The sequence below is a fragment of the Canis lupus genome, chromosome 17, assembly GCF_003254725.2.
Source record: "Canis lupus dingo isolate Sandy chromosome 17, ASM325472v2, whole genome shotgun sequence".
In the NCBI taxonomy this organism is placed as follows: domain Eukaryota; kingdom Metazoa; phylum Chordata; class Mammalia; order Carnivora; family Canidae; genus Canis; species Canis lupus.
In genome coordinates, this window is record NC_064259.1 from 28,911,990 (window position 1) to 28,939,799 (window position 27,810).

General features: G+C 40.2%; 1 protein-coding gene across 3 annotated transcripts in view; it reads left to right on the forward strand.

Moving 5' to 3' along the window:
- Positions 1 to 27,810, forward strand: part of CRIM1 (cysteine rich transmembrane BMP regulator 1) — a 184,606-nt gene that overhangs the window by 11,608 nt on the left and 145,188 nt on the right. The gene's annotated exons all lie outside the window — the stretch shown is intronic.

Consider the following 27,810-nt stretch of genomic DNA (forward strand, 5'->3'; position numbering starts at 1 on the left):
AAACTTGCCCAAATTCACATGCTCATTTCTGCCTCTGACACTAGGAGAGAGTTGAGTAATTGCTGTTCTTCCTAATACTGCAGGCGGCAGCCAAATTCCCAGCATTCTTTTACCTTTGCTGCTGTTTTCACTTGCCAGGGAGTTTCCTCAAGGAGCAGGCTGGATTTAAAGAAACAGCAGTCCTTGCATGTGAGGGGTGGTGTGGGGAAGGGGGAGACTGCCCCCTGGGGCCTTTGGGCGCCTCTTACTGGGAGGAAGAAATGATTGGTCTCCTCGAAGGGACAAGGGACGTGCTGCACTCCACCTGCCACCCCCACCCTCGAACCTCCGAACCTCTGTGTGTTGTGAACCCTGGGAGCAAGCAGCTCTGCGTGTCTGTGAGATAGCAAGGCCACCCTGATGGTGTTCCAGAACAAGCCAGCTATGAAGCTTGGGAACCTGCCTTTGGGGGTCTAGAAACCTCACTCATCCTTTGCATATTGTCCAGGTGGTGTGGACCTGTGGCTCTGAAACTTCATACAACATGATTCATTCCAAAGAATGGGATGCTCAGCCCAGCCTGCAGTGTACACCAGCATTCAACTTGGCCTTGCCTTGTGGATATTACATTTTTGCCAAGAGCAGCCTTCCAGAATGAGGTGCTAGTTAATTCCAGTCGGGCATTTATTCGTTAATAAGTCTGCTGAATGCTAAATACTCCATTTGGGAGTATGCGACTGGAGAAAACTCAGCAGCTAATTATTATGTAGATCTCTTCTGTGATTCTCACTTTCAGTTCAATTACCTAAGCCACCAATCCTTAGCAATGTGAACTTATTTAATTTTTAGTTTTCTGTGATATTTTGCTTTTTGCTCCCAGAGAATTTTTTTTCTCCAGTCTGTAAAACTGCTGTGAGATTATTAATGGATAGACATTTTATGTTGTTTAACAGAAAACCTTTCTGGGTTGTGGAGTCCTGTGGCTTGCCTGTGGCTTGTTCTGTCTTCTTTTCTCTTCCTTCCTTCCTTTCTAGGATGATATCAGAAGTTAAATCCTGTTCCGGATCTTATCCTATCTATCCTTCCAGGGTAGATGTCTGGTTACTAATAATGGTGATGTCTGAAATAGCCATTGAGGGGTGGCTGGTGTTCATTTACCAACCGGAGCTTTTGCTGAAAAGCTAGGTTATTTTCTACTCTTCTTGGTATATCAATAGGTCTTTATTTGGTTTTCTTCCTGCTTATTTGGTATGTATTAGCTTAAGAACTTTTCCAACGGTGGGGGGCAGTAATGACAGCCTAAGTGCCTGGGGCCTTCTCTCTATAACACTTCTCTCTTGGAAGCGGCTGGAGTATTCAGTGTGTGTTTGCTGCCATCAGAGTGTGTGCTAGAAGGTACATTTGGTACCTCTCATGCCCATGTCTCTGTGCTGTGGCCCTCCTTCACCAGTGAATCTCTGCCATGAACCAGTGGGAGCTTTATCTCAAGCACCCTGAAAGTCATACTTTCCAGCAATCTTTCCATTTGCCTCCATATTCTTCCCAGCATGGTTGCATGAAGCTCTCCAGTTATTGGTAACTCAGCTAGTAAGAGAAGTTGGTGCCAGGCATCAAAATACCTGTGACGACCTCTTCCAGTAATGGTGTCTGCACTAGCAGGATGGCAGAGAGAAGTACAAATGTTTGGAGGGGAAGGTGTTTGTCAGTACATGAAATTCATTTGACTCTGTGAAATATGATAATATGGATCAGCAAGTGATAGAAGTTCATAAAACAAGGTTCTTTACAAGGTTGTGGTGGACTTGCTGGCCTAAAAAATGTGCCCAGGATGATAAAGTATATCTGTAGCATCAGCAGCTGGGCCCCTGGTACAGTTACAGATGTGACTTTGAGAGACAAGACGCTATGATAATTCCTTTTTCAAGATGTAAGTAACTTCATACCTTTGGACATAGAGTGAGTGTGTGTGCAGCTGCCGAGAGCATAATACAAAGAATACTTTGCATTGTGTTGCATATGTGCTGAAAGCGACTTGCATAGTTGAAGCAAATTAAGTATACTATCTACTCTGTAGATCAGCAAACTAAAAATGACTTCTTGACAAATAAAGATTGTGCATTGTTTTATTACACTTGAAAAAAACGATTCTAATTAAAGTGCTTTGGCTTTTAAACTATCTCGTTAATTGGGATATCTATACATGGGCAAGTGCGGCTCAGGAAAATTAGTGACTTCATTTCTTGCTGATTGGGACAAAAGATCTGTTATCCATCTGAAGGGCAGTGTGGGATGATTTATAGTAGGTTATCACTAAACATAGTTTTTGGCCTTACACAGGAATTTTAGGTGTGATGGCAGAAAGGAAAAGCAGAAATTTAGGGTAAGAAATTGAATATCTCTATAGGGAAATAAGCAAATAAAAGAATCCAGAGGTGTTTTTAGTTAGAAGGAGATGAAAATTATATTCAAAGACTATGTTGGGAAAAGGTAAGCGAGCTCTCAGCAACCAAGTTTATTGACTATCTAGTCAGGAAATTGTATTCAATGCTTTGGAAAAAGAAAGGAAAAAAGCTCTGCCAATAGAGTTCTGGAAAACTTGAGGGAGATAAAGTATTTATATGCTTTATAACATAAAGTATGTCCAAAAGAAATATATAGTTACAGCTACATTTGGCAGTGAAAATAGTCATGTATTATATTTTTTAAACTGTGTGTGAATATGTAAGCATGTGCCCTGGAGTCAGAAATGCTTGGCTGATACCATTTCTTGAGAGAATGGAAAAGTAGAGGGTGTTAGTAGCTGCAAAGAGGGAGAAAACATAAAGGATAACTAGTAATAAAGGAGGAACAGTGAATCGTTCTCTCTTTGGAAGGGATATATTTCATGTGCATGATGATTACAACTTAACTTTTTGTAAAAAATAATCCTGGTATAATAAGCATTTAACTTCCCATAGAGCCTTAGTAATTTGCATGTCATTACTAAAAGCCCACAGGTAAGGGAAAATTAGACTCTTAAATTCAGTACCTGCCTATTCTTTTCAAGGTGTAGGTATTCTAATTTGGTTTCAAGTTTTTATGTTGGGCAAAGACCCTTTGAGAATGCAGAAAATTAGGAGATCAACACATGCTTCCTAATATCTGTCACAACTAGAGGTTTGAGGGCAAACCCAGCAACTGGAAAGTGGGTGTGGTGTCCACTTTCAGATTCCCCCAAATTATCTTTACATCTTTCAGAATGTGTTCTCATCCTTCAAACCCTACCATTTTATGCCGCTTCCTTTGTGAGGACTTCCTGCCCTGCCCAGGAAAAAGCAATGCCATCCCCCCACCCCCAGTGCCCATAAATAGCACTTTCTCCTTCCCCTGTTATAACAGTTTTCACAATGTGTTAGAGTTCACATTTCTGTCTCCCTGCCTCATTGTGATCCATTTGAGTGCCAGGATTGTGTGTTATTCTAGCGCTTGGCACACAGGAAGAACTCAATGAGCATTTGTTGACTAAATCTAGATTCAAGGTCATCCAAGATATTATACAAAAACTTTTCCATCTGAGCTGTTTGGTTTGTATTGTGGAAAGCTGTGCAAATGAAAGCTGTTGAGAGAATCCCAGTGAGAAGTCTCATCGTTGCAGAAGGAAGCTTAGAACTGGTCTACTGTGTTCTCTCTCCTGTCACTCACCTCTCCCGCCCCCCACCCCATCAGTCATCCTTTAGAATTAAGTTTTTTAACTTTGCTCTGATAGTTTAGTTTTAGCCATATTTATTTTGGCAAATATTTAAAGGTAATTTTTATTTGTGAGGATTTTTCCTTCTTTGCCAGTTTGCCATAAAGGTGTCACCTTTCATTCACCAACCTTTAATCAGCTTGTAAGAGTTTTCCTCATGGGTGGCAGCTTATAACCTCTTGACCCCCAGGGGTCTAGTACACTAAGCAATTGAAATGCTACCATGATCAGCTATTTGTGAACCATAGCTGATAAACAATGTGAATTATTATATAGACACACTTCAGATAAGTGGTTGTATGAATAATTGATGGTAGTGAACGCCTACACTTCCTGCAAATCCAGGATTATGTCTGAGACATGTACGTGGACTAATCAGGAGGGAGTTTAACTTAACAAATGTGTCTAGAACTTGCAGTCTGTGTGTGTTACACCCATGAATGACACAGGTAATCTTCCAGTGTCCTCAGCAGTTCAACTGTGTACCTTCTTCGGGAAAGGAAGTTTGAAGCCAACAACAGGAGAGTGGAAGTGTGTGACTGTGAATAATAAAAATGCCTCACAAGGGCTTGAACAGGAAGTCCATAGGAATGCAATATAAGGAATTTAAAAAAAAAAAAAAAGCAAAATTCCATTTGGATTTACTCCAAACCCTATGACTTCAGGAACTGAGGAATTCTTGATGACTCCGTGGCTGGAGTCCCAACTTGTTATTAAGCCGTGTGGAACTGTTTTTCCTTTAGCACCCATCATGAACTCTGTTTACTTTCTTGAAAGTCTTAAAGTGGTTTACAAATTAAGACACTAAGACGTTATACACCTATGGATACAACAGTAAATTACAACCTTTGGTGATATATTTGGTATTAAACTTTTCAACAGCTAAAACAGAGAGATTTGGCCAAGATCAAGTATATAGGGTCATGGACTCACATACCAAATTATCTTGGCGTGAGTCAGGCATCTCTAACGTCCTGCCACTTCAGTGAGAGTGCCCAGAGTCCCGTTGCCTTAGTGTCGCTTTAATTTTGATGTCCCTGGTACAGCACGTGCCTTCAACTTTCCCGGTTTAAGATGCTCATCTGACACATGATTGTAATGGTTGATAATGTTAAGTGCTGTAGCTGGCGGCTTTGCAGCTTTTTTTTTTTTTTTAGAGCACCAGTTGTCATAAAGGCTTTGGGAAGGGGGAGGAGGGTGAGCTGGACCTGATAGCTAAGTGAGGTTATAGGAGGAGAACTCTAGTTTTCCATGATGCTTCATTGGCGAAGAAAGGTTATGATTTTTAAGCAAGGTCCTTTTTTGTAGCGTCCACTGATAATCTTCCTAAGGCTCCTTAAAAATAGATTTTTTACTTTAATGTGGCTTCATTACTGTTACAAGTTTAAAAGTCAGCTTCTAGACATTGGGGCAAGTCGTTCTCCTTGAAGTATTGCCTTCCCTATGACTTTTAACAGCAGAAAGAGTATTTAACTTGATGGTAGGTACTGCCCAAATTAGAGGTGGGTGTGTCACAAAAACCTGTGGCTCTTTTGTTAATTTTAGGTAGAAGGTAAGGACCCAGAACTGTTCTTGCTGCCAGAAGAGCATATTTACTCTCAGTCTTAATAAAATAAATGAATGGAGGCAGAGAACTGGGAAATACACTTGAAGGAGGGAGGGCCCCTCTTGTTGTGAGCCAAAGTAAACAGTTTTGTAACTGAAACGTAGACTATCAGGAAGGTGAGAACCAGAGAAGTAGGTGTCAAGTGCAACCGGCAAGTACCATTTGCAGCTACAGAGATAGCCAAGTTTCCCCGAGTCCCAAAAAGAACCTCTCAGAGGTGTTTAGGGGAAATCAGTTTCCTGAACTGGCCTTTCATTGGCCTACAGCTGGACCCAAGGTTAGGGCTTGGGGAGAAAAGGGCACATTTCTTCTGGAGAAAGCAAACAGATGTGGCTCTCCAAGGGATAGAGATGAAGTCCTCCTCAGTGACCTAGGGAAAAACCTCTCAAGGGAGCCTGGACATTGGCAAAATGCAGTGGGTTTTGCCAGAGTCTGTGCATGATTTTAGAGTTAATGGAAACAGAGGCATTTTTTTCTCTGTCTTTTGTTATGGTGGAAAACTGTGTCATTAGAGTGGATAGCTGCACACACGTTGCAAATTATGTGATGTGTACATATACTTACACACATCCATATATGCAACATGCAAACATGTAAAAAGAATTCCTCACATGGTCACATTCCTTGCCCTGATAGTTTCCTTGTGTCCATTTTTCTACCATGATAGCATTTTCTTCTAATTGGAGCTGTTAGACTTTTAATTCCAACAGAAAAAAATGATTCTGTCTCTGGCCATCCTTAATTTATATAAATAAATACATGTAGATTGTCTCCTGAGAGGCTTACATAAAGCTGTGGGTATCTCATTCCTATGTTGTTTCTTCTGGAGTTCATAAGATACTTTGTCAAATGTATAGTTGCAGATGCCTGTTGATGCCATGTGTCAAGAAAGGTAGACCATCAAAAAGGATTGATTCAGAAATTTCTTAGAACTTTTTATACTCAAATATTCTTGGAGCACCTGGGTGGCTCAGTCAGTTAAAGCATCTCCCTTTGACTCAGGCTCAGGTCATGATCTCAGGATCCTGGGTTCCAACCCTGAATCAGGCTTCCTGCTCATTGAGGAACCTGCTCCTCCCTCTCCTGTTCCCCTTGCTTGTACTCTTTCACCCTCTGTCAAATAAATGAATAAAATCTTTAAAAAAAATTCTTGGAGCTTTGTTGTGTGTTGGAAAGTGTCTTGCCTTGTTTTTAAAAAAAAAAGTCACTTGAATGGTCACTTAGAAGGTGTTATCTAAATTCCTTTTCTGTAGTTTTATTTCTTGAACATCTTAATTCCCTTAACTAGCTGTGTGTGCTAGGGCCAAATATTGGGTGCAGTGCCTTCTTAAAAAAACATATACTTTACTGGGGAATTTGGGAAATAGAGAAGAGAAACCGTGATCCAAAATGCTTTTGTTAGAAACTCAAGAACTAGTTTCATGTTTTTGTGTATGTTTATACCCTGTCTAGTCTTCCACTGTGTACCTACATTTTTAAAATCACATATCTTGTATAGCTTCTTTCCATTAAAATTGTATCAAATGAATTTTCCTATGTTGCTACATACTCTCCATCATGATAGTTTAAGCTTAACCAAGATGTGCTGACTGTTATCTTTCTACTTCATTTTCCTCACACCTTTCCTTTCAGGATTATAAAAAAGGCAAAAAGGGGGGAAAATTCATTTCAGGTAAATTTAAGGCAAAATTCTATTTGTCTTAATTTGTTTCCATGAGTGCCTAGGCTCGCCAAGTAGGTGACAACAAGTGAATTCTCTCCTCTCACTGAGGATTTGATCACTTTCTACCTGTGGTTCTTTGTGTCTAGGGCTGTGGTATGAAGATGGCCCGGATTTGTTTTGTCATATATCCTTGCTACCACCAGGACTATGTTGACTCTGAGGACGTTGAAGCTTTTTTTAACCTTTTCCTCTGTTAAGTAATGATTTTTTTGGCCTTGTGCAAATAGCCAGCCTACTGGGTAGGAACATTTTTGTTCAATTGTTTTTTTTTTTTTTTTTTTTGTAGTGCATTATTGGATTGCTAAATATTTATTTAGAATGAAAGATGGATATAATTAACTGCATCCTAAATAGATATTAAATACTAACTTCAAGATGAATGTGCAACCTTTGGGCTTTGCATGCCTAAGACATAGGCTCTTGCTACCAAGGATTTTATTTGAGAATTTAAAAGTTTTCCACTTCTACCAATTTATAAATGAAAACTGGAGGCCTACAAGTTATCCTGTGAGACACATGTGTAAAATTTGGAAAAACTCGAATCACTTTTGGAATTAAGTTTGTTGAAATTTTATCAGGGAAATAAACTTTTTCCCTCTTGTATTATTATTGGCTAATATATTAACTAGTTTTTACAATTCAGGTACTGGTTTCCTATTCAAAAGGTGTAGACAGCATCTGTTGTAATATTTTAGATTAATTTCTGTAGTCCTTGTTTAAAAATTTCTCATTGAAAACCAATTGTACAAACAGTATGCAAAACCAAAACACCAGGCTTCAGATATACTTTATATAAATATGAAGTGCTTTTTGGATTATCAAAAGGAATACAAAAATTTTGATTACCTCTTTAAATTAAATGACTGTTTCTGAATTATAAATCTCTCAAAATTTATAACTCATGCATATGATCTCTACCAATCAATGTTTCCAGTCCAGAAAATACTGAGCATTTACCTGGCTGCTCCTTGGTTGGAGAGAGGACCTGTGTAGATGCCATTAAACCACAGCATATAGTTAAGTACTGCATGTGCACAGCTGGATTTTAAATACTTTTTGGATCAACATATTTACTTAAATTAAACACACATTCTACTGAGAAAGTAACTTGAAGGTGAAATCACATTAAATTTAGTAGTTTAACCTTAGATATTTGTAACTTTAGTTAATATTATGGAAGACTAGGATTCATTAAGGTCAAGTATATAAAATCTTTAAAAAAATTAAGGCACAAAGGTTAACAGATATTCATATTCAACAGTACTAAAGCCAATATTTGATACCCACCACCATCACCAAAATATGTGTGTGATATTGAGTCTTCAGGGTGAATAAAATGGTGTGGGAAAGCTAACAACTTTTAAGGAAAAGTTTTGTCATGGGTGAGGGGTGCGGAGCATGGGATTCTCCTAAGGTTTGGCTAAATAGAAGTAAGGCCTGTCGTTCCTCTTGTAACAAATCTATAAAAATTTATTTAAATCTTTTCATCAGTAGATTATCTCCAATACTAAACAGTTAATCATTAATCAGCTGATCTCTATCATCAACCAAAGCCACTTGCATTTTCATTACAAATACTTCTTAACAATGTGATTATAAATGTTTAAATCAATGGGGAGTGAAATCGATGTGTATGTTCCTTGTCATATGGTAGAGAGTATAAAGCTTCTGGCTTTTGGAGAACATTTCAGCAGTTGGTAAAGGCCAGTACAGTGTCCCTGGGCTGCGTGGTTTTTTTTGTTTTATTTTGTTTTGTTTTTTGCTTATAGAGCTCTGGAACTTGGCCAGTTTTGATGAGGGGGAAGAGGGAAGGTTTGAGTTTGAGAGCCCTGGGTTTATTTCTGGCAGTTCAGATGTGAGACAGTGGGAGAAGGCATAAATATAGTTTGAGGGAGGTCGCAGACCCAGAGCTTCATGCCAGGGGTAAATAAATGCTGGATGGATTTGTTTATAGTGGCTTCACACTTTTACCCTTCAGAGTTGGTGCTTCCAAGGGATGACTCTCAGTGTTTCTATCTAGTGGGTGTCTTGAAAGTCTCTCCTAGTCATAGTCCAAACCGTAGCCACCCCTTTCCTTTTCTTTCTGAATTTGTAGTCAAATAACTACATTCCTGACCTGCCGTGAGACTTGATTTTTAAAGACCTAACACGTGCATCTTGGAGAAAAGCAGTTATGTAAATGCTAACTGCATATAGCATTGGGGCTGGAGTTGTGGGAGGTAGTGGTTGGTGGCTCTGTCTGTGCATCATTAGCTCTAGTGCACAGCGAGAGATGGGCAGACACACCCACTCTGGAGCCCCCAAGCCCCATGTCTTTTGTCCCTTTATGGGTGGTCACTGTTTCCCTATGCAAATTTTTAATCCCTTTCTCTTGTACCCACCCCTGTTGAGGAAGTCCCACTTTGAGCCACTGCCCACACTTAACCCACGGCTCTGCACATAGGTACTCTGCTGTTGGCAATTTGGGGACACTGCCCAGCCAGCCCTATCACAGCTCTCCTCATTGATGCCTCTGGCCTCCTCAACCCTCTTGCTTGCTCCCCCGCTGAGCAGGCACCATGGTCTTGGGGGCATTTTACCCACCCATATGGCTAGCTTGTGTTCCTTCTATTTGCTAGGGAGCATTAGGGATGCAGTCTCAGGAAAACCTGCCCAGAGGAAATGACTTCCTCAGGAGAAACCATGTGTATCAAGAAGAGGCAATATTGTGTACTAGCAGGAGCTCAAGCTCTGAGGTCAGTTCATAGTCCATCTTAGTGACTTGACTGGTGCCTTACCCTGGCCAAGCTGCTTGACTTCCACGCATAGCTTCCATCTGTAAAATGGGAATGATAATAAATAGGATCTACCTCATTTAGGTTGTTAGGAGGCATAATTAAGTTAACTCATTTGTGTACAGCATTCTACAAGTAAGTTATACACAGTAAGCACGCGCTGAATGGTAGCTGTCATTGCATCATTTGTTTATACCTTAATATTGAACACTACGGCCTCTATAAAGCAGGTGTTCATTAAATATTTTGTTGCTTAAATGTAATATTCTGAAGGTGGAGAGAAAATTATTTCTCCCCTATAAAATAAAAGTAATATTTGGTTACAATAAAATATTGTCCACATGAAGATACGTACCCTCCTGGCTGGGCAGGGTAGTAGGATGTTCCGAATTAAATATCGGTAACAGTGTGCCATGATCTGTTAATCAGACCTAACATACCTAGTCTGTCAGAAGTTTGATTAATGTTTACTGCCTCCCGAGATAATTTTGTAAGGACAAAACAACTTAATAGTGAATTCATTTCCAGTAAGCATTGTTACTGGAACAAATATACAAACATATTTGATGGCTATATTAAAACAGTCTCTGTCCTTTATGGGTTCACTCTGTTCTAACTTTTGTTTGCCTTTAAAGTGAATGATGAGTAAAAAGATACTAATTGAATAGGTTCCTGCTTTTTTTGTAGACAACTTGGTGCCTACCATGGTGCCAACAAAAAAGTAACTGTTCATTAAATAGTATTTTAAGTTAATTAGTAAATTGATGGTGCATTTTTCTTTACATTATATCACATCGATGGCTTGAAGGTACCTGTGAGGAGGTCTTGTTTATGATTTTCCCCCAGGCAGGTGCCCTCAGATGATGGTCTCTTGCTGTTGGGTGATATAGTATTGAATTTGAGGGCTGCTCTCAGAGTTACTGCTCATCTACTATGAGAGGAACAAATAGTGTTTGTGGGGTCTAGGTAGGTGGTAAAGGAAGAAGCACCACCACTCATCTTCAATGAGATATCTGAGCCATATCTGGGATGAAAGTCAGAGCTCTAACAGGAAGAGGTAAGTCATTGTTTTCTGAGTTAAAAAAGTTTAAAAGTTTATGCTGATACTATTTCACATGGCAAAGGACTAAAGGAGATAGATCTTTGTGTTCTCCTGGTAAGGACTGTGATCCTAAGACCCAGACACTGGAGATTACAATTTGGAAAAGATGGTTTTAAAAAAGTGATTGTGTCCACAAAGGTGACAAGAACATGAACCCAAAGTCCTTTGTCAGTGGTTTGTAAGTGCTTCTTTTCATTCTAAAAATATTTATTGATTCAAAAAATGATTTATGTGACAGGATTGCAACAATAGAGTCCTTTTTCTTGATGGAGAAATTGGAAGAACTTTAACGCATATACTTACTCAAAACCGTCTGCCCTGCCTTTTTAAATGATATTTTTGTTGTCGGTTTTCATTTTAGTGATGTTTCTTTTCTTTTCTTTTTTAGGTCTTAGTGTATTCCAGGATTTTTTTTCTTTGTATCATTAAGGTTCTCCCTTGTTGCCTAACTTTAAGGAAATAAATTTATTATTCAATGCAAATAAATGCTGTATGTTTCTTATGTGGCAAGACGATTTCACAGGTAGTTTGAAGGAGTCATTGTTTTATAAAAGGCATAGAAGAGTGTAGGACTGCCTTTCCTCTTTCTCACATCTTTCTCACTGAAATTGAAATGGCCCATTTTGAAATCTGACCTTCGTAACAGAAGAATACTCTTTATGGGCCATTGGACTGTATCTGCTCTAGGTGCACATCGTCCTCACATGCAAGAATCAGCCCTGACAGAGGAACTGTCTGTGGGCAGTACTGGGGAGCACCACATGGTGGGAACTTGTGCATTTTACTGAGTGGAAAGCTGAACCTTTTTCTTAGGAAGGGTAGTGTGTACTTGGGATGGCAGGAGGTCATGTGTCCTGCCAGGGGGAGGGGGTCCAGATTGCAGTTAGTTCCAGATGATTCACCACATAGAAGGCATATTCTCTCACTCATGTTTGGATCTTAGTAAATAAAAGGAGTATTCTGTGTTGAATCCTGGTTTGACAGGAAGGAGGTGGTAATTGATCAGGGATTCTGTTTCGTTTGTTTTCAATGAAAGGGATTACTTAGATTGATATGACTCTACATCTGGATACCTTATTGTAGGATCGTTTTTATCTTTTATACAGAAATAATCTTTGCTGTTGTCAGACCTTACTCATAGGGACTGATTAAAAAGAATTGTTGGTTTTCTTTTATAAAAGGGGGAAAGATAGATATTTAGTTGAAGTACAGTTGGTGGATTTGACCACTCGAGGGTGTTTTCTCTGTGGAGTGTCTTATAGAGGTAGAACCTGGCTGACAGATGCTTCTTATGACTTTGTTTGACACATGAATGGCACCCCTAAGTGGTGCCACCCATTCATTCTCCCCAGTCTCCCTAGCATCAATTCTATTTTCCTTCCCTCTCTAATTCTATTCCCATCAGTTAATCAGGTGACTGATGAGCAAGCTGACCCATGTCTTAAGGATGGCAGAATCCAGTCTGGCCATGGGCCCTCACTGCCCATCCTCCAGGAGAGGACAATCACCTTGACTGTCTTGGGAGGGAGTAGGAGGTCCTGATCCCAGACTGAAGTTGGCATATTGACACACTTCTACATACACAATGACCAGTTGGGCCCCAACTCCTCAGTCCTGTCCAGCCTCCCCAGTTGGGTTCCAGTGGACTGGAACTTCTGTTTGAGGAGTTCCATAGTGGGCTCTGTGTCGTGGTGTCCCCAGCTGCCCTCCTTGAGTCCAGGTGGTAAGTCCCATCATGCTGCGGTCCTCAGCTCCAGAGGGTGACCTTGAAGGGACATACATCGTGGAACCTGATTTCATGAGCCTTGGGGCTCTGCAAGCAGAACAAGTTGGGAAGCCCTCGAGAGGCCAGAGCCTGAGGGTTTGAGCCCAGACCTCCACAAGGTTAAAACACGAAGGACACAGAGATCATGAGAAAGGCACCGAGAGAGTCTGAGAGACACTGAGTCAGAGGCAAAGGAATCTGATTTTGCAAGAAGACGTTCTGCTCTGGGAGGTTAAAGAAGCTTGGTTGCCTTCTAAGTGAAAGTGGCATCCTATTTGCTAGTCAGAATTACCTCAGGCTATGAGAATGAAGGAGGTTAGAGAACTGTTGCTACACCAGGAATCAGAGAATTATGGAGTTGGAGGGGTCCTCAGAAAAGTGTCTCGAGGCCAGCCTGCTCATTTTACAGATTGAGGAACCGAGGCCCATAAAAACCATTGTGTCCTCTTATGCTTTTTACAGTTTCTAGTATGCCTACAGTGACAGCTTCTTTTGAATCTCAAGAGATTGAGTGGCTGCTTCTTGGCTGTTCTGGAGGGACCTCTCGGGGCCCCTGTTGCCCTCGCTGCCCCCTGACCTTGGTCCCCAAGTAGTGGGCGCAGCAGGCTGAATCCTCCTCTGCTGAACTTTTCCCTCCCTGCTTGCCTTGCTCCACTTCCACCCCCCATGAAGGAATTCAGAATCCTCCTTGCATGTGAAGCCACTGGAATGTAGCACTCTGACCCCTGGCATTGAGTGTCCTGGATGGACCTGGCTTGGGAAACAGGAAGGACTCGGGAGGGAGGGGGGTGGTGAGGGAAGAGTGCCTCATGGCCTTGGAGTGGGACGGAGGGAAAGGAAGTGCTGGGAAGTGTGACCTCCCCAAGGACGCCCAGCTGACTCTCACAATGTGGGCCACCAGGCGGGGGTGGGGTGGTGGGCATTGGGCTGGCAAACTGAACAGGCAGGTTTCCTCAGGCCAGGCCCATAGGTAGGGCCTCTGGCAGTGCTGGGCCCCAGGAGGTGAGCTGCCAGGGGAATTGGGGTGAAGATGAAAGGATTTGAGGGTAAGAAGGGAGGAGCAGACCAGAATGCGGAGGAAACCATTGTAACAGGATGTGATGAAGGTGAAGGTGGTGGATGGAAAGAAGGAATGTCCAGCCACTACAGACTGAGTGTGTGTCCCACTTTAGAAACCACTTTAGCAGGTGAGAAAGACTCTGTTAAAGAAGCTTCCATGCTACTTTGAGACTGGGCTTTTTTAACATGCTTGTCCCTGGCAAGGCAGGGATAGTAGAGAGGGTGACTGCACATTCAGGTGTGAGGCCAGTTGACACTTAGCTGTCCCTTTCTGTCCTCGTTCAGTGAGGGCACCTTGCCCATCCTCAGACGGTTACCAGCCAGTTATCTTCCTTGAAGAGATTTTTGAAAAAACTGAGTCTCAGCCTCAGGTGACATCTCCACCAGCTCTTTGCCTATTCCAGGATAAGGGAACCTTCCTTCTCTCTCTGCTCCTTCCCAATTAAAACCTGCTGCAGAACTAGGGTGCAGAGCAAAGGATTGGGACTCACCTCATGGGGCCCTTGAGGAGCCAGAGCAGATCATGCCATAGCCATGCTACATGTGAAGTGCATCAGAATGGCAAACCAGCTTTTTATTGAGGGTGTTTAAAATTAAATTCTGTGCTTATGGAAATGGAATAGGAACTACAGGTGGCAGAGTGTTTCTGAAACACTGTTCTAAGAGGGGAGAAATCACAACTGCTACCATGCCTGAAGGGATTGGGTTTCCTTTCCTTCTGGAATCTCTTGGTGGTGAGTCAGTTGAGTCTTCCCTTGCCTAGGGTTGCCTTGAACATTTAATGTTCATGGTCATGCCACTTCCTGTCTGAAGTGAGGATGGTAGTCTCCTTTCCTCTTTTCTCAAATGACATGGTATAGAGCCCTAGGAATAGTGGACCTGGTGCTGAGGAAAAATGTCTTGGTTATTTGACTCATTCATTGGGCCTGTAAACCAGTGTATGTGACACCCCTTCCTCTACCCAAATAATACCAAAAGCCACCAGGTGAGGTCCAGTAGGATGCTGTAAGAAGGTAGGCAGGTCAGGCTCTCAAAAAGTCCACCCTGAGAGCCTACTGATTTTCCCTAAATTTGGATGCTTAAAACAACTGAATTATTAAAGGATACATTAAGCGCTTATATGTAAGTTTAAAGCTACTTATCTCTGTATACTCTAACCCTTTGAAAATTGATGATTCTTATTGTTAGTTAAATAGGGTACGAATTTCATCACAGCATCCTTTGGAAATTGCAGTTTGGCATTTGCTTTTATATCCTAAAAACCATTAGCTCTTGAAACATATATTGAAGTTAGTAGACAATAGTTTTTAACCTTTCAGGTAGGAGTTAAGGTATATGTATTTCCACAGACAGCTCATTTGAGCAGTTTTTCATGATTTACACCGTGAAGCCTAAGTAGAATAACATTGCAGAATCATGATCCACCTGCCATGTTGCGTATGGGAATACGCTGTGGCATGTAGAAAAAGGACATGGCTTTTATTTATGTTTCCTTTTGGAAGCAGATGATTCTGTGTGTATGTGTTTATGCATGCATGTGCTTTACTTTAAAATTTAGAAAACATATCAACTTTTTTCTTTAGCTTTGACACTGCAATGTTTTAAAAGACCCAAAAGGTACTTGCTCCCTAAGTCCCTAGTAGGTATGAATTACTGTTCAGTTGGGGTTTTTTTTGTACCTCAGACATTCCAGAAAGATATTAAATATAAATGTTACAGATGAATGCATAAGTGTTGGCAAACTTAAGCAAACTGTAATCTTAGATATCCACAGAATATCTTTAAAGCTGCTGCTTTCTTCTTCCACATGAGATTGTTAGTAGAGAACATCCCTTCATATCCGTCACTTACTCTAGTTTACCATTCAGCAAGTGGGGATTGGGGCCCATTGTTTGCCTACCACTCATCTCAGCAGGGAGTGACTGTAGAAATGAGGAAGGCACAGTTTCTGCCTCTAGGAAGCTCAGAATCTAGCTGTCAGCAAACAGCCACAGTGCCTTAGGATAAGTGAAGGGTTTGTAGGTGGGAGAAAAAACAAGTAAACGTTGAGGAGAACATGTTAATTGGTCACAGTAAGATAATTGCAGGTTTCCAGGTGAATGGGGAAAGAAGGGGATGGTGCTTTCTCAGAGGAAATAGAATCAGCAAAGGCCCACCAAAGTGAAAGTACGTGGTCTACTAAGAGAATTGAACTAATTCATGTTTGTGGAGGATCTACTGTGTGGTAAGTCCAGCTCCAGATGCAGAAGATAGAGATGTGAACAAGACAGATCCCTCCCAGCCTGGAGCTTTTGATATAGGGAGACAACATGAACAAAATTAGTCATAAAACTTGTATGATGCCAAAAGAAGATAAGTGCTGTGCAGAAAAACAAGGCAGAGAAAGAGAACAGGGACTGTGTGACACATTTGGTTTGCAGTTTTAAATAGAGTGGTCACGGAAAGTCTCGCCGAGAAATGGGGTGTGATCAGAGACCTGAGCAAGTGGCTGCAGGGGGTGTGGGGGAGAGTGTTTCAGGTGAAAGGGACATTAGTGCCCAGGCCCTAAGGCTTTTTTGGACTGGAAAGAGAAGAAGTGCTGTCTGTGCAGTGGGAAGTAACCTAGAGGTTAGCTGGGGCCAGACATAGGTCTGGTTTATCAATAAAAGGGTTCGACTTGAGGCTGTGGGCACGTGGGAGCCAGTAAAGATTTTTGGATAGTGTTGGGCACCTGGGTGGCTCAGTTGGTTAAGTGTCTGCCTTTGAACTCAGGTCCTGGGATGGAGCCCCACATCGGGCTCCCTGCTCAGCTGCGGTGTCTGCTTATCTTTCTGCCCCTCTCCCAGCTCATTATCTCTCTCTCTCTAATAAAATCTTAAAAGATTTTTGGATAGTGTTAATAATCATTACTATTGTCATCACTGAGATTCCCAGACCCAAGTACCCAATGTCTCAGAGCTTGGTGTCTATTAGGCATAGGGGTCCAATTATTATACCAAGGAAACTCTAGTTTTATGAGAAATGTGCAAATATATTTTCAAACACATTCTTACAGGTTCTTCATCTTTTTGTGGTCTTGTTATGTTTACTTCATATGGTCTATTTCACATGAATCTTAGGGATTAAATCATTGCTCTGTAAAATCATTGTAACTCCCAAAATATTAATGGTCATTTCCTGACCTATCCTAAGGTGAGAGTCCTGCTTTTCATTGTCCCCTAATCTACATTTGCTTTTAGGTAGAGTGTTCTAGGATGGATTTCAAGGAATTGATGCCTTTAAAAGTCAGTATATCAGATAGGCCCTATGTTGGTGAGGTTTCTTAGAGGCCACAGTTGTCTCTCTGATTTTCATTTCTAATTTATTGCATTACTTCCCACATACAAGTATTATAGCAGTGTGGATTCTGATGATATTCTAAGAAAAAAAACGTCTAGACATATACATCAATCTTCCATGTATGATGAAACCAGGTAACAGTAGGATATTGTAAACCATGCACATAAAACAGTGTTCGTTGAATATTACTGACAAATTGTGCTTTGTTTCCAGGCCCAGGTAGCAGGAGATTCATGGCATGTGTAGCAATAAACAAGATCAAATATAAAGATAAACTTGCTTCATTGAAGGAACTTAAAGGTTTGGGAGTTTAAGGCACAGTATTTAGGAATGATATTTCCTTGACGAACGATTCTAGAGTTAGTGGTAAGGATGAAAAAAAAATCATTGGAATTAATCTTGATCATTCTTTTGCTTCTTACCATCTTCCACTTGGTTTACTTTCAAGAATTCAGATAAATTATTAAGGTAAAGTTCACCGCAGTGCTCAAGTTGATTTATAAAAACATTCCTTACAGGGTGATTGTTAACTGATTCCACAAAATTATTATCCTGAAAAGATTCCTTAATGCTACTTACAGATCATTACACCTTTTAAAAATCATCATTTGCACCTCAAGAGTGTTGCTATTTATTTATTTATTTATTTATTTATTTATTTATTTATTTATTTTACTAAATGACTTTTTTTTTTAAAGATTTTATTTATTTATTCATAGACACAGAGAGAGAGAGAGAGAGAGAGAGAGGCAGAGACACAGGCAGAGGGAGAAGCAGGCTCCACACAGGGAGCCCGATGTGGGATTCAATCCCAGATCTCCAGGATCACACCCCGGCTGCAGGCGGCGCCAAACCGCTGCTCCACCAGGGCTGCCCAGTGTTGCTATTTATGAAGGCATTGTTGGCTTAACAAAGAAACCCTTGTTTCTGGGATGATGGTGCAGTTGAGATGATATGTCACTGAGTTTTCTATTTTGATGTTTCCAAGGGTCCTCTTGCAACTCCACTCCTTTGGGCTTGGAAGGTGTCGTCATGAGGCTTCTGCCCCTTGGGTAATGACACCAACTGTGGGTCTCTAGGCCATATTCACTGGAGATGGGCTTCACCAGAGTAACATGGGAAAAGTAGGAGTGTTCCTCCTTCCTTTTCCCTGATGCTCAGGTCCTCTGAACTCACTCAAACTTGAAATTTTGCCCAATCCTTTGAGCACCTTACCTCCTTGTTCCTTTAATTCTTCCTCTCATGGTCTTGATGATAGTCTCTGCAGAATTCAGGTTTAGGTTGCTGAGCTTCTGTCCTTAGCTAAATGTGTTTGTGAGAATTAAGCGCCTCGTCTAGTTCTTGGCACGTAAAAATGTGACTCAATAAATATTAGTTGTTATCAGATTCATTTCTGGGGGTGTGTGTGTGTGGGGGGTGAAATGTGCCTTGTTACCTGTGCTAACTGTTCAGCTAGTATAATGAAAAATTTATATCCTTTAAAGTGCTTATTTTCAGAATGCCATGTTCATTTTGTTGTTCTTGTTTGAAATTCTGGTCACATTTCTTCTTTTCATTCTAGTGGTTCACACTTTTGGATGAGTGCAATCAAGAAAAAAGGCCTTCCCATATCTAGTCTTCTCTTTTGCTTTCGGTCATTTGACTAACAGATTTTAGGTTAGGGCATACATTAATATTTATAAAATGGGACCGTGCATTATTCATATCCACAAGTACCTTTCTGGCAAGAAGCATTAATTTGTGTCACATTATCTCATTATGGTCATGATAGACGAAAGTAGTAGAAAGGGGAATAATAGACTTTATTTACTTAACATAGTTGAGGTATATTCATTCATTTAACATGTCATAAATATTTATTGATATGTGGAAGTTTTGGTTAATAATGTTGAGGTTAAAAGAAAATTTGAAGTAGTATTAATACTTTATAAGTAGGAAGATTGGCATCCAAAGATGTTTCTTTCTCCCCTTACCGCCAAACTGACTTTCCAAAAAAAAAATTTGGCACTGAAAGATTCAGATTGCTCTGTCCTCTAACCCATTCCCGTTCATTCCATCTGCAGGCACTTACTTTGTTAAGCTAATATTTGCCAAGTCCTAAAGTCACCCAGTGATAAAAAGAAGAGTAAAACTAGTTCTTTAGCTTCAAAGAACCCACTTTCTGGTGGAGGAGATTAGATGAGCAATCTCATGATACTGCCATAAGTGAAATAATTTTAATAGGTATACAATAGAAGTCCCACAGGGGAAAAATGCTTCATTCAGTCCCTATGGAGTGGATGATACCTGCAGAAAGCGTTAATAACTGAATAGAAACTTTCAAAGCAAGTAAGCTTTCTAGGCGGAGAGAACAGTTTGTGCCCAACCAGGGAGTCAGGAAGCAGCTTGGGTCATTCAGGGAGCACGGGAGCACGTAGTCATGAAGTATGGTGAATATTGTGAAGTGGGGAGAAATGGAAGAGGTGAGGTTGAAGAAGTGGATTGGAATCAAATCTAGATAGACTTTGTCTTCCGTGCCCAGGAGTTGGCTGGCCAGATATTGGACTTTATTTTGGAGACCTTGCTTCCCAGCTCCATATCCTTAAGAAGTTCAGTAGGGCTATTCTTAGAACATCCCACTGTGCTTTTAATCCTCATGCACCTCTGTAGGAAAGCAGAGCACTGTGCACCAGGTACCTAAGAGATGGCTCATCCCGGGCTTTAATCCTCGAGGGCTTTTTGAGTATCTAGGCAAAGGAAGGAAATGGACACTAGGCCTTCCACAAGATACTGTTTTCCCTTGGCCAAGGTGTATTAATTATTAAGCAGCAGTTCATTTGATAACTGAAAACCAGTATTCTTTGAAGCTGGTGAAACATGGAATTACATATTTTAACAGACATTCAAGCTCGGAGGAGACTGTATTACTCCATAATGACATGCACCTGAACAGAAGGCCAGTTCAGCACTGTCCAGACATGGACCAGGTGAGCAGGCCTGAGATTTTCCTTAATAAATATTGGGATCTAGGCCCAAAGTAGGAGAAATGTAACGGAGTTAAGTTTCTCACCATAGAGTACAAAATAATTGTAGCTCGGGAAACGTTTCTATGAACAAACCTTCATGATTTAAAAAAAGTTTCCAAAATGTAATCATTTAACATCTGATTTTGAGTGACTTCCTGGTAAAACACCAAAGAGAAACTGATGTGAAAAAATATATATTTATAAGGGCACCTAGGTGGCTCAGTCAGTTAAGTGACTGCCTTCGGCTCAGGTCATGATGCGCTGGGGTCCTGGGATTGAGTCCCACAGGGAGCCTGCCTCTCCCTCTGCCCCTCCCCCCTGTCCATGCATGTGTGCTTTCTCTCTCTTTCTAATGAATAAATAATAAAATCTTTAAATAAAAAAATAAATATTTCTGTGTCACAGTATCTGAATGAGTTGACATTCAGGACTGTTTATCATAAGCCATTTATGAGATGTCTTAGTAATCTTTTTGAAGAGCCAGTTTTTAATTTTGTTCATCACCTCTGTTGCTTTTATCTCTGTTACATTGATTTCCCTCATACGTTTATGATTTCTACCCTTCTTGTTTCTTTGGACTTACTCTCTTGCTTTTTTTCTAATTTCTTCAGTTGAATGCTCTGCTCATTTTTTTTTTTACCTCATTTCCTGTGAAATTTCCCTTTAAACTCTGCCTTCCCTGTTTCCCAGCAATGTTGACATAATATTTCTATTGTTCTTCATTTTTAAGTATTTGGTTAATTTACCTGTAATCTCCTCTTCTTTAAAAAAAAAAGAAACAACCTTTTTATCATAGAAATTTCTAAGTCTATATAGAGGTAGAGACAATTGTAATATGACATTGAACCTCTACAGTTATAAATAAATTCATGGCCAGTCCTGTTTTAATATATTGAGACGTCACCTAGTAAATCCTCTAGGACTGAGATGTTAGAAAAGCCCTGCAAGGGGATCTTTGTCATAGTAAAAGCACCCTTGGCTTGCCTTCTGTGCATAGTGACTATTTTCCAAACTTTAGACCGGTCCAATACATGAGAAACTGTTTTAAATTTAAATTGTGACCACTATAAGCATTTGATTCTCTGACACTGTTCCCAATAAATTATTAGCATTGGACAGTGTCAACCAAGATGGTAGAATCAAGGAAACATGAATATGAAGTCTAAAGGGACCTCAGGAATTGTCCATTACTCCTCCTTTCAAGTAATGAGAAAAATTGAAGCCTTGAGGGTTTAAATGGCTTGTTTGAGGTTGCTCTCCTCCTCTTCTTGTTTCATGAATTCCTTGCTTCTAGAGACATTTCTTGCCTTCTCTTAAGCTCCTCTCTGTTCCTCTTAGCTTCCTTATATCAAAAAGGAAATTAGTATTATTTTATTCATACATTTAGTATGATTTTGGTTAAAAGGGCAGAAAATTGTATTGTGAACTCCTGCTTCCTAGCATCTTGAATTCTTAGTACCTTGCTCAGTTCTTGATGTGTAATAGATACAATTATCTGGTTGAGGAACAGATGATTGGAAGGAAGGAAGGGAGGGAGAAAGGAAGGTTGATTGGTTTGTTGGATGGCTGGATGAATCTGCATTCTGTAGCTCATCTCTGGATGAGACCTCTTCTGGACCTCTTCTGTTAGATGTATTGCTAAGGTGTCTGACAAAAATTACAGCAGCAGAACATATGCATCATAAATTGATTTAGTGGGGGATCCCTGTGGCTCAGCAGTTTGGCGCCTGCCTTTGGCCCAGGGCGCGATCCTGGAGTCCCGGGATCGAGTCCCACGTTGGGCTCCCTGTATGGAGCCTGCTTCTCCCTCTGCCTGTGTCTCTGCCTCTCTCTCTCTCTCTCTCATGAATAAATAAATAAAATCTTTAAAAAAATAAATTGATTTAGTGAATTGGATCAGTCCTATTTGTTTTACAGAGAATTCCCCATTTGGACATAATATGAATCAGTGGTCATGTTTGTTTCAGAGATTTGCATCAGTTTAAGAAGTTAGTCTTCAAAAAATAGTTGTGAACATATTTTAGTATTCCCATTGTTTTCAATCCAGGCTTTGTCCACTCTGGTTTACAGTTACATATGCTTCACATAGTTTCATTTTGTGGAAATGCCTGTAAAACAGATTTTTGTAACATGAATCATTTCTACTGATAACCATAATTTTGCCCTTCCTGCTCTGCACTGATTACGGCACCAGGAAGAGAGAGAGAGGGAAGCACTGGCTTTTGGAACATCCGCCTTAAGCTTGAAGCAGAGAGAATGAACGAATGAACGCTCACAGCATTAGATTCCTCCTTGAGCAGAACTGAATGCCTGATAACAGCCAGCCAGGAGCTGGGGGAGTTAAGAGCAGCAATTTTACATTACACTGGAGTTTCTAGGCTGGCATAAAAAGAGATGCCAGTATTAGCTATTTGCATCTTACTGTAGCCACAGGGATATGTGAACAGCTGGAGAATTAATTTGATATATATTCCCAGAAGCTTCTTCTCTGCCAACAGAATTCCATTACTGTGAGCTTCTGAGTGTGTGCTGTGAATTTGTTTCTTGCCTTTTAATATCTGCTATAGCATATTTCTGGTAAGTGGATTGCCACATAATGGGATGTAGCTATATCTTGGTTTGGAGTAAACTCCATTAACCTAAGCTGATACAGGGTAGAAAAGGTAAGCCTTTGAGTATACAAATGCCTGTGCCTTCAGGAAGTCAGAGATTTTAGATGAACACATAGCAATGTGTCCAGTAAGTGCAGTCACACCTGAAACATTTTATTCCATATTAGTGGAATTTCAGACACCAGCACGCAGATGGAAAGATATTTTGAAGGGCAGAGAGGTGGAATCCAGGATTAGTCAGGCCAGGGTTGCCATGGCTGGTTCCTGGAGCTGCTGCTTCCCACATCTGGGGTCACATGTCTCCATACCTCTTGTGAAACCTCTTTCCCAGTGCTTTCTTTCCTCCCCTCAGGATTAAAACTCCTAACCAGCCCTCACATTTAAAATCTTTTATGTCAAATGCAGAATGAAGGCTTTTCAGGCATCGTTGAGAATACTGGAAGATGCTTTGTGAAACAGAAAGAACCAATCCAGGATAAGACTGAATATGGCTGTTGGAAGGACAGGTGTTTTTGCTTTGGCACCACATGTGTGCTCTTAAAACAAAAACCAACCTTCTGCAAAATCATTTACTAGGCTAAAAATGAAAGAGGTGTTGGGGAAAGATAGGATTAGGGATAGGTCGCTCAAAACCTATGGAACTGTATACAGAAAAGTTAAGTCTGGACAGTAAGAATCCAAATAAAAACACTGACACAGGTGGTAAGCCCCCCACAGCATTTGCATCTGACACCTGTTAAGCCACCTATAGCACAGCACAGCCCATCCTCTGCAGCCCTACTTCCAAGCTCCTATTGCTTCCTTCAGGGCATGGAACCTTGAAGACATTCACTTGTAATGAAGACCAGGTTCATCAGAATTAAATCTAAGATCCAAGGGTAGTTTCTTCCTCATGATACTTAAATACAGGGGGAAATATCTGTAGTTTTTTTCATTTGCATTTGCAACCTCCCTGGGTAGTTTAATGTCCTGGAAAGTTCAGCCAGTAGAACAGTCATTTCTCACACTGAAGGAAGGAATTTAAGATTATAAGCCTTTTCTTAAGGTGTTCGTTATTGCTGAGAGTTTTCCTTTCATTGTGAGAAAACTTACTCTTGATATTTTCATAACACTAATGTGCTGAGAAAAATCTTGTATGAATCAACACAACTTTTGCATCTTACTGACTTCATTTTCCCTTTTCCTGATTATACATTGGCTGAAGCCCACTAAAGACGCATGTCTGTTTATAGGGTAACCATTAGGAGAAGAGATACCCAGTATCCTTTGTTATTTCTCAGACTTGAATCCTATGCTGCCTTGACCCAGATGTATCAGCAAGACATGCTCTTTAGAATGGCAACCCCAGAGGGACCCAAGACCAGGGAGTAGACAAGGTCCAGACTATTTTCATAGCAATATTAAAATGTTTCTTTTATTCTGTGTGTCAACATTTGCCCAGTGGTACAAAGGCAGTGGTGGTCACACGACTGGCATCTTAACGTGAATAGAGGCAGTGGCACCAACTAGTGCTAGTCATTGCCTTTGTCTCACCACTTTTTATATTACACATTTTATTACCATTCTGGGGGATGAAAGGGGAAGTATGTGTGAAATAATTATGTTGCATACTGAAGTACTGTGGTTGAGATGTCTTCTAAGCATCCGAGTGGAGATGTCAGGTTAGTAGTTATATATAACTGTCTCTTCACTATAATACTTAACATATTTGGACATATTTGAACATATGTGAATTTTAATTCATACATAAAATTATTAGATTTCTCTCATATTTAGAGAAACAAATTTAACATGCTGATTTGATATCTTGCAGAAGTTACAAACTTAAAAATACATTTGCAAGGGCACCTGGGTGGCTAAGTGATTGAGCATCTGCCTTTGGCTCAGGTCGTGATCCCAGGGTCATGGGATCGACTTCTGCATCAGGCTCCCCACAGGGAACCTGCTTCTCCCTCTGCCTATGTCTCTGCCTCTCTCTGTGTCTCTCATAAATAAATAGAGAAAACCTTTAAAAAATACATTTGCAGGGGTATCTCAATTGTCATTTCAGGCTGGAGACTACATTTTGTCATATGGAGAGTACCAGGACAAAAGATTACTTGAAATAAATATTTAAAGTGCAATAATCCTGTTTTTAATTCCTTCCCCACCCCTCCACCCCCCACCAGTCCAAGGAGAAATCAGGAATCAGAGAATCAGAGCTTTCATCCTTGCATTCTATATATGGATTTGCTTAAGAGAGATTTAGAAACATCAAATTTGCCAAGCACTGTCCGCAGAACTGTTGTGCTCAGATTTGATTTCTATAATCAAACCTCACTAAATTTTTGCTTTGAATCCCTGTTGGTTGGCTGTCAAATTATCTTGAAGTATAATATTCTGTAATAGAAAAACATAAAAGCATTTGTCTCAGAAGCATGTTGTACTTGATCCTATAAAGTAGTGGTTGCTAAGGGAACTATTTGCCAAGAAGAGAAACAAAGTATTGGTTAGGGTGAGGGTAGAGAATTTAAAAGTTGCCCTCTCTAAAAAGAAAATAAAGGAATATAAGACATTTTGGGGTCCAGAGTCCACTGCTTCCTAACTGGACATGGTAGCTACCATTTTTTGAGGGACAGTCAGGCTTGGCTTACCTGTACATCTTCACACACAGCCTGTGCTGCTGCCAACAGGCTTCTACTGGAAACAAAGCAGGAATCAGTAAAGAGTCAGGGAGAGCGTCAACAGCAATTGCCTTTTAATTCTGATTCCACAATCAGAGAAAATGGTCTTCCGAGACAACACATGGACAGCAGCATTGACCGTAACCAGTAATGAAATATGTGGCTAGATAGGTAGCATAATACTATTATATGTAATAGTACTCTACATATAGTTAACACTATACTAGGTTCTGGGGTTTAGGGGGTTCAAAGTTGGATGAGACCTGGCTCCTGCACACAAGGACTCTACCTAGTGGAGAAGTTTGACTTACATAAAGCCATTACCATAGGGGACTAGAGATCTGTGCACATGCCTGAGGGAGCATGAAAAATAGAGCAGCTCATAGTGGAGAAGACTTCCCAAAAGAGCTTTTGAACTGGGTCTTGATGGATGAATCGGAGTCATCGTGGGAAGGCGGGAAGGGGAGGTGTTCTAGGCAGAAGAGATTCTATGAGCAAAGGTGTGGAAGCAGTTATTAAGGGTTTTAGTGAGAATCTTAGTGTGCTAGAGCACTAGGATATGTGAGGGATCGGTGAAAGAGGAGTCTGTAGAAGTACAAGCCGTTTCATGAAGAACCTATTCTTCTACCGTAGAAGTTTGGGCTTCCTTATTGGCAAGAGAGAACCATTGAGCAGGTTTGTGTTTTGAGGATGAGGATTCTGATGATGGCATGGGGGAAATGGGTAGTGGAGGGACAAGAGGATGGTGGCAGGGAGACAGGAGAGAGGATGCAGTCCTTCAGGAGAGGAGAAGGAGATCTTCAGGGAGTTCAAGTTCTAATGGAGCGAAAGGAAGTTTGCCGTGGGAAAAAAAAAATCATGAGAATCCACTCAATTTGGTGATAGATCAATATAAATAATAGTAATAAAGATTTCTTCTCTGAATATGATAGGGAAAAAGAGAAAGGAGAAATAGTTTTCCAGTGGATCAAATATTATTTGATTTCTTACAAGTTTTTAAGTTCCTAGGTTTGAACTAACTTTGGCTACAAATTTGGGTATAAAGTCATAAAAATTCCTTCATGACAAATCTCACTGAACAGGATTACAAGAGTGGTACTAATAGCATGTTCAACCAATAAATGTAGAGATGGGAAATCATTTATGTGTGCCATGTATTATATATTATAGTTGAAGACTAAATTATCACCTACTTTCCCATGTAGAATTGTTTATTATGTTCTTTTCTGGTTTTCCTTTCAGGACAATTTAGTAATTTCATTGTTGTCTTGAAGGTAGGAATGTACCTTTGTGTGTTTAATGTAAACAGGAAAACATCTTAAAACATATTGTGTTTTGTTTAAACTTCTAAAACCATTTTACTAAGAGCTGAGACTTTGATCAAGTTAAGTGAATCTGACCTTCTGAAATCAGAACAGAAGAGGTTTTCAAAGAATTTGTGAAGCTCTTTGTATTATGATATCTTTCTAAAGACCCCTTGACAAGAAAATTATTTATTTTAACAAGGGAGAACAGTCTTTTGTGGTAAGTTAGTGATGTCACCAGAAGTAAAATTTAGCTCTAAAAAAACTATAGCCATCTGTTTACACTGTCTTCTATGAAAACACATTAAGATGGCTTTATAACTGCTTTCGTTTGAGCAACAGGCTTAAGATATCTTAAATTCAAGAACTCTTAAGAATTCTCTCCAGATATGGTTATCAGAAACATGTTTACTATTTAACAGGTAGTATCTAGTTTAAGACATGATAAAAAGTATGATTTCCTGTAAGAAGTGTTTCAACTATGAGGAATAGCATTAAGCATTGAGTCAGCCTATGGGTTTTTCATGCTTGTTACATTTGAGCTGGATCTCATGAAAGTAGTTTTGAATTCTGCTTTGTTTCTTAATAGTCTACGACTATTAAAAAAAAAAATAGTCTACTACTATTATTCCATGACCAGGATAGTGATTTGGTCTCAGCTTCAGCATACGACTTCCTCAGCTTCTTACTAAGCTGTAGCCCTCAGTTTTGTTGTCATCTCTGGCTTTGGTTTTGGGTGGTGGTGGACATTATCATCTGAACTGAAATCCATTGGAGAATCTCCACCATTGTATGTATCCGTTCTTTTGGTGGTGTCTGAGGTTTTACATTTATTAGCTGTCTTGATGTATTAAGTTGCAGCTGTTTTAAACCCAAAGCTAGTCTTTACCTGATGGACTAAAAAAAACTGTAGGTATATTTGAATCAGATTGACAGAAGTGTTTCCTATAGTTTTATTGAAAGTAGGCAAATCCAGGAATCTTTGTTTAAAATAACACATAAGAGAAGTGGTGGTTTTTGATCATATGCATTTGTGTATGTGGTTATTTAATGTCTACATGTATGGCTGTATTTCCTTTTTCTCACTTATTAGGGAGTTGGATTTCATTCATTTGTCAAATTGCAGCCAAAACCACCTTTTTTTGTAAATTGGGGTGTCAATCAATATCACGT